General features: G+C 45.8%; 1 protein-coding gene across 1 annotated transcript in view; it reads left to right on the top strand.

Annotated features, from left to right (window-relative positions):
• The first annotated feature begins 662 nt into the window (after positions 1–662).
• The window catches only part of large1 (LARGE xylosyl- and glucuronyltransferase 1), a 126,834-nt gene continuing 119,432 nt past the window's right edge, over positions 663–8,064 (top strand). The window contains exon 1 of the mRNA XM_008290329.1: positions 663–2,108. The gene's annotated coding sequence lies outside the window, so the exon portion shown is untranslated. The remainder of the gene's footprint in view (positions 2,109–8,064) is intronic.

Here is an 8,064-nt window from a genome sequence, read left to right as displayed (position 1 = left end):
AGTTTCTTTTGCTCTGCACAGCAAAAACAAAACAAAAACAACAACAAAGTCTGCATCAGGAGGCTGGAGAGGGGCTGGTACAGGTCTAGTGTGGCACCGTTCTTATTACTGATCTACGACTTGTAGGTTTGAGTTGAATGACACCCAAACAGTAAGCACAGAGCTCCAGCTGTTTTCTCATCGCCATCTCCCTGTTTGACCGCCTTTTTTCTATTTCTTTTTGTTGTTGTTGTTGTTTTGTACCATTGGCCAGCTGAGTTATTAAACATGTTGGAGTCAGACTGGGCTGGGACTTCTCTTGGTTGTGGGCTCTTTTAACCCTTTAAGTCCTACACAGTAACAGCTGCAGTGCTGTAGGGCGACTGAACTACCTTGGACTCTGTGGATATAACAAATTAAATGATCTCGTCTTTAACAATGAGTCCAGAGTGTGGGGGAAAAAACAAAACATTTTTAGGTATGCCTGAGGGCTGCACGGTGTCTCAGTGGTTAGCACCGTCGCCTCGCAGCTAGAAGGTCATCGGTTGGCGTCCCGGTGAGGACACCCGGGATCTTTCTGCGTGGAGTCTCCATGTTCTCCCCGTGCAGCGTGGGTTCTCTCCGGGTTCTGTATATAGATAATGTGTATAGATAACGGATGGATGGATGGATGGAGTTCTGCCTGATCAAATCTAGAATCTGCACTGAACAACCAGCTAGTAACAGTGAGTCAGTGCCTCAGCTGGATGCTGTCAGCTCGAGCTCCAAATTCCATTGCAACAAAAAAGAAGCACAACAGGTGCTGCTTTAATTTAATCACAGCTACGTCATTGACCTCTACACTGAATGTGTCACATGTGGAAAACTTAGAAAAATGGTGGCTAAGCTTCTATCCCAGGTCAGAGTATTCCAGGTGGAGGAGATCAATAACTAGGAGTAAAGACGGGTGTGTTTGGTGTCAGTGACTTTAACGCTACACATCTGAGGCGTCTGAAGTCCAGAGAGGAGACTTTCACTTCACTCCAATGATAGTTTCCTCATAGTTTTCTTTACAAGAACCACATACTGTACACAAAGATGGAGGAACCCTCCGTAGTGGTTCCCTATAAGCTGGGTGCGGTGGCTCGGCCTGCTGCTTGCCTTCGCCCAGCGCCAATTCATGGTTTCCTTTGTGCTCAAGAGTCTGCCAGAGCCTGTGTCATAAAGTTCTGTCAGAAAAGTAGCAGTTACTGGATGGAGGTCCTGTTCTGTGACTATGTCCACATCCCTGTGATGGGCTCCAGGGCTGCTGCTGAGGGCTGATCAGGCTCCTGGCTCTGGAAGGACTCTGAACATCTCTGCTTCAAAGCTTTGAATGCTGCAGTTTCTATTAGACAGTATATCCCCAAATAAATGTGAATGTAAGTGTGCACACTGCGGCCCACGGCTCCCTGCTTGCTCTGGGCTAACGGGGCTGTGAGCAGCCTTTGCTTCCGGCTCAGGTCCAGCAGAGACTCCGCTCCGCGCGGATCCACTCCTTCTTCTCCCGCGGCCCGTCTCTCAGCGCCGGGCTCTGATTGGACGCTGGCTGCTTGTCAGGAAGAAAGAGCTGCTGTGTTGAGGCCGAAAACTCAGACACAACCAGGACCTGGGTGCTGCTGGGATATATCAGGGGAACGGATTTAAAGTCTGCCGGACGCTCGGAAGGTGTTTTCCCGGAGCCGAGCCGGAGCGGAGCGCCGTGTGAGCCTCCGCGCTGCCGCTGTCTGCCGCCGTCGCGCCAGTTTCTCCCTCCGACCGAGCGTCGCTGCCTGCTGGTCACAGTAATCCAGAGCCGCCGCTGCTTTAATGAGACTCCGGCTGCTGTGTGGCGACGCAGCCACAAACCTGTCTGAGATTTAAGTCCTCGTCCTGCCGGGAGGACGCACACGGGCTCAGCTGCTGCCGCTGCTCTCCGGGGCTGACAGCTGAAGCATCCCGATAAAGCTGCAACTCCACGGAGCGAGTGAGCGGCATTTCTGCGCCAGTGGAGCTGTGATGAGCGCCCTCCGGACCGCCGTCTCCCTGTGAAGCAGCACCGGGGCTTCGCTGCTCCGGGTTCATGGACTGACTGGTCCTGGAGGCAGCAGTTGGAAGCCTGTCTGCATCAGGTGAGTGAGTGACGAGCTCAGCTCGGCGCTCCGGCGGTGCTGCTGCTTTAACCCGCGTCCCCTCACCGAGCTTCAGCACCGTTAGTGTCTAGTTTCCACTTGTTATCATAACCTTAGAAAGTCCTTGTGCTTAAATATCCACCGAGGCCTTTGTGTAGCGTGTGTGTGTGTGTGTGTGTGTGTGTGTGTGTGTGTGTGTGTGTGTGGTAATCCGGAGTGCGGGTAGCAACGCAGCACATTTACTGTGTTCCGTCCAAACGTACAGAAAGCAGCATAGCGGCGCTTTAAAGGCTCCGGACCGGCGGAGAGGCTTCACCGCACACGGGGTCGGCCAAGGTCTCCTCTGGGGGTTCTCCTGGACCGGACCGGGATAAACAGTCTGGCCCTGATTGTCTTTTTTTTTTTTTTTTAAGATGCTTATTATAGTTGGTGCGCGTGCCGGCAGTGAGCACGCGGATGCATCCAGTGGCACGCGCCGAGCGGCAACAGTTGCACGGTGACACGCCGCGAGCGAGCCGCGGGAGCGAGCGCCGGGAGGACGCCGGTCCTTCACGCGGCTCCCGTTCTTCAGTGATTGTAGGTCATGGAGCTCATTAACCTGTTAATTAGATAAACTAACATTTGATAACGTCTCATAATATCTGACTACATGTTGAATGTTCAGGTCAGATGATTGTTAATTGTTTTCACGGTAACTCAATCCTGCTTTTCTTGTTAGAAACGCATTTTGGAAATAGTTTGAGCGATGAACTACAGCCTGTTTACATTAGTCAGACCTTAATGAAACACTCTGCGCATAAAGGACAGATTAATCCACAATTAAAATGATTGTTAGTTGCAGTCCGAGTCTCAGAAGATCAGCAGTAATGGCACACTGAGCGCTAGAGCCAAGCAGGGATGCTGCCCGGTATTATTCTCACTGATATGTGTTTGTCGATTCATTAATGTTAGCATTCTGACTCATCTGGAGCTGTTAAACGTTAGAAAGTGGTGAAAACTACCATCACAAATGATGTAAAGAGACGTTTTCAAATTGCTTTCTTTTGGTCGAATCCTTTAAATGTGCTGGTAAAACGTTTACAATCATCTCAAACATAATCACAATCACACATGTGAACAGAAACCAGGAGTGCATTTAGACAATACTTTGCTGCTTCAATGATTCATTTTCAGTCAATCAACTCATCAACTAAGTCGTCCAGACCTGTGCTTAGTTATCATCCCAGTAATTAAATAAGTGCAGGGTGTTACTTTGAAATGATGGACACCATAGAAAAGCAGTGAATTTTCATATCTGTAAATGTGCATCTAAGTATTGTTTGGTGTTTTAACTCGGGGTGGGACTTTAACGCGTTAATTACCATATACATAAAGTCCCACCCCTAATATACCTTAACGCGTTAATTACGATTAATTAATTACAACAAAAATAACGCGTGAAAATTTTTTTACGCATTTAATCTCAGTTTGCATCCTGACAACACGGAGCGTTGGTCAGCGCTGATGTCATGGTCCACCGATCACATGATGCGTCAGCGCTACGCTAACAGCAACAAACATGGAGGAACCCGATGAGAGCGCATCGCTTGGACTGACGGAGGCCAAGTTTCATTTTAAACAAACTGCCTGATGGAAGCCTGGACCAGAACCTGGTTTGGTGCTAAACAGAATTTACATCCCGCCGAAGCACCTCCAGCTGACGGTACCACCTGAACGCAGAGCAGCGAGCACAGAAACCGCCGGAGCTGTTAGCGCTAGCAGCCCTGGATAGCCATGAATGTTTTTAATGCATTAGCTTTGTTCTAATGAATTAACTGTAGTTAACGCGTCAAAAGTCCCAGCCCTAGTTTTAGTGTTTCCCTATTTATTGGGTCAGACTTAGAAGCTTCATTCTGACACTGGCACCCTGCCATGAGGGTATGAAGTGAATCAAACCATCTGTAACCATGGTGACTTGCATATTCAAGACATTCTTTGAGATTCAGTTTCTTGTATGAGCATTCGATTAGAAGAACGTCTTCCATGCCTTAAAAGTCAGCTTCACTGGAGATGCATAGCTTTCACCAGACAATCACAGCACATTTCAACCAAAGTATCGACGAGGTCTTCTGGCCACACTATGATTATCTGTTCACATTCTGGTCAGTAAGTTCACTGAGGATTAAGTGTTCAGATTTAGACACTTGCGCCTAATGAGTCAATAACCTTTAGACGATCGATATCTCCGTCTGTCACCGGATACGCGGTGTATCAGCGTTATGGCTGTTTGTCTTCATTAATGAGCGTGGAGGCCGACCCTCAGGGGGATGTATGGTGGGAAAGCAAACAAGCCTGTTCAGTCCAATGCTTCATTGATTTCCTCAGTTCAGGCCCGGCGGCATCAAACGGCCACATTTCAGGTGATGCACTCATCAGGATGTAATCACTGGAGATGTTCTGGAAGTTAATGCCCCTTCACCGGAGAGAGGCTCTGACTCTGAAACTGCTGTTGTGTGAGTGACGAGGCCGAGGAGAACATGTTGACTTGTAAAGACGAGGGGCCGGGTCGGCGTTGTTGGACAGTTAACACACGGTTTGTATTCAGAACACGTCAGACGGGCAACATGTAGAAATGTGATTTGATGTCTTTGGACTTTGGTCTCTCCAGTAAATTGGGGAGAAATAAACCAAAACATAAATACGAGTTGATCAATAAATTCCCTCCCACACCGCTGCTGTTGTCCTTCATACTGTGTGCTGATCCAGTGCTACCGAACTGAAGAAAAGATGATAAACAAGTCATTTACTGGAGTTAATTGGAACTGTGTGATAGCATGTCCCTCACTGGATTTATTGCACCTAACAGATTCCTATCAGGACACTCGAATCATTTCGTTTAAAACAAGAGGGACCAGCACAGAACACAACCACATCAGACGACTGCGTCTGCATTCTGATTATGGAAGCGCACCTCTGTCACTGAATGAAGGGAGCACTGCTGTTTTAAATGTGATTTTACTCTGACTGGAAAACATTTAATGAATAAATGCATACACATTTTTCACCAGTATTCATAGATGTTGATTTGAACTGATGCTGTTTGTATGAACACTGTAGTCTGGACAACAGGAGGCCATACATTAGGGGCATGTCCAGGGTAACAGAAGTTTAATATATAATGGTTAATAGCTAAGCATTTCCAGACTGGCTCATTCTATGACAGTCTGATTGTTGCTGACTGACTCGGTTGAGTTTCATTGTCGGACACTAGAGCTGATATGTTTGGAGTTCAGAGCGTATCCAGACACCAGCTTGTAATCAGGGGTGGAAATAATAAATCATATTTGCTCTTCTTACAGTAATAAAGTCCTGTAAAGATTTATGCAACCTAATATTGCTACATAAAGTTTATGGACAGCAGCTGATGTGATTTTGGTGGTGAGGTTATACAAAGAATTACGGACTGCGAGATATATCGTTTCAGCATCAACAGACACTACAGGAAGTAAAGTAAAGCAGCTCAAACACGTTGTACTTCAACGTTCTTTAGAAGAAGAAAACTTGCAGCTTTCATTTTCCATGATTGTCTACAAGAGAAGTCTGTCTATTGGGTCGTCATTTTTAAGTGTTCTTTGACTGGCTGGTATGTTTTCTTGGTTTCCGTTGGTCCACATCGACATGAGTGAGGATCAGGAGAGGAACAATGAAAAGGAAGATCTACATGTCAGCTGTAGGGCAGCAAAAGTCATGGAATATTTATCACAGTCACCATTTTGGCTTCCTGCAATTAAACAAGCGTGACTGACTGCAGTATTCAAAGCATTTAAGTGCTTTGTTTTAAAAACCTCTGCTCACAATGAACAGCACACGCGTGTAAATATAATCACTTGGTGTTAGCTTGTGTTGCTGTGACATCAGAATGCCTTCTGTCACTCTCTGTAGAGCAGCTGCAGGTCACTCACTGGTCTGAGCTGCTGCAGGAGCTGAGTGGAGACTAGAGGCTTCTCTGTGCCCAGCTGACCAGCCGGCTTCTACCTGGCCTGCAGGTGAGGGCTTCAGCAAACAGAGAGCAGCTGTAGTGTGTGTCTATGAGCAGATGGTCAGTGAGGGAGATATCTGGCTACAGCTTGGTTTATATTTTGCCTCTAGGAGATGCTCTGAATTCAGCTGAAGAAGAACCAAATCTATTTTGATGCAGATTTGTACGTTAGCAGGAATGTAGCACAACATGGAAGTGAGAGCAGTGCTCTGTTAGTGTCCACGTCAAAGTGCAATAAATAATGCATTGTGTCTGAAACAATGAATAATTGTGGTAAACAGGCTGATCATCAATATAATGATCATGAGTATCATTTTAGCTCTAGTTGTGCGGCCCTAGTCACCTGTATGGAAATCATTTGGCTACAGAAAGGATGATGTTGACCAAAAACAGGTTGTTTGTCAGCAGTGCCTTGCAGCTGCTACCTCCACATGGAGCAACACGACTAATTAGTTTGACCGTTCTAGATGCCTCTGCCAGTGATACACTGTAGAAGAAAAGGTCCAAAATAGTTTGCACTCAGAAATCATCATTTCTCTTAAAAGAGCAGCTTTTTGCATCCAAAAAGTTCCTCAAGTCTTCTGGTAAAAATTCCTGTATTTTTTTAAATTACATAATATATACTACAGAAAACTAAAATATTAATTTTTTACACTATTGTGTTGCACAGGCTGCAAAGCATCTTCTTAGAGAGAAAGGTTTGATGGATTTCACATCAGAGCTGAATGTGGGTGTCACACATGGTAATGTGCTGTTCAGATGTGTAGAACTTTTACATCCCATGTGTTGATGTGATGCAGAGTAACACAAGTTGTACATATTTTCCAGAAATCATCAGTCGACATCCCCAAAGTAGCTCGAAGTGATTTGTTGGAGAGACTGTAGATACTTCATTGGCTTATAATATTTATGTTTGATTTTCGAGGTACAAAAGGTGTCGACCAATCCCTGACTTAGTTATCCAGTTCCCACATTTTGGTTTATTCTTTGATTACTGCCATGAGAAATGCTAGTAGACGTACTTTCCAAGCATCCAGGGCTCTGTGGTGGTGGCCAAATGTTTTTCTCGTGGATTAATTGTAGCAACTGGACCTGCTGGAGTTCCTTGAAGACGTTCCACCTCTCATCCAAGAGGCTTCATCAGCTCTGACTGACTAGTTGGGAGTTCCACATACTGATATCCTGAAGGAGCCTTTAACACCTGAGTTTCAGTTTCAGTTTGGGGTTTGTTGCTCAGAGATCTCTCCCCAGGAAGATGAAACCACATCCACACCTAGCCACAAAAGACCCTAACGAACCCCATTGTGTCATGGGGAGCACTAATGACTCACATAACGAGGAGGAGGAGCAACAAACCCCCGATGGAAACCCAAACTCAGGTGTTAATGTCTCCTTCAGGATATCAGCATGTGGAACTCCCAACTAGTCAGTCAGAGCTGATGAAGCCTCTTGGATGAGAGGTGGAACGTCTTCAAGGAACTCAAGCAGGTCCAGTTGCTACGATTAAACTACCAGAATAACCAGGACCTGGAGGACTGAGGATCTTCACAGACATCCGGCCAAATGTTTTTTCCCTGAGTCATGCAGGTACACGCAGTTTTTCAGAAAATATTGGAAAAATGCCCATCATAGTTTTCTGGCATCCGTGGCGACTTCTTAAAATATCTCACTTGTCTGCATGAACAGTTGCATCAATGGTAATTCAATTATCCAAATAATTGCTGCTCACATTTTCTTTTCATCAGCTGCTCAGAGTGCCTTCTTCCAGTAAACACACAGAAAGGAAGAAATAAAATGTTTTACTCCAGTACAAGAAAAAACTGAATTAGTGAAAGTGTTAATGACGTTGCCTCGTACTTCTGGTAATGTTGTGCAAAGCAACGTCGCATTCATTCATACGTCTGGTCCAGTTTATAATGGTGCTGAAAGGAGGAGTGA

The sequence above is a fragment of the Stegastes partitus genome, unplaced genomic scaffold (genome assembly GCF_000690725.1).
Source record: "Stegastes partitus isolate 25-593 unplaced genomic scaffold, Stegastes_partitus-1.0.2 Scaffold15, whole genome shotgun sequence".
Taxonomy (NCBI): domain Eukaryota; kingdom Metazoa; phylum Chordata; class Actinopteri; family Pomacentridae; genus Stegastes; species Stegastes partitus.
Note: the sequence above shows the minus strand (reverse complement) of the source record. Positions and strands in the feature narration are given on the sequence as shown.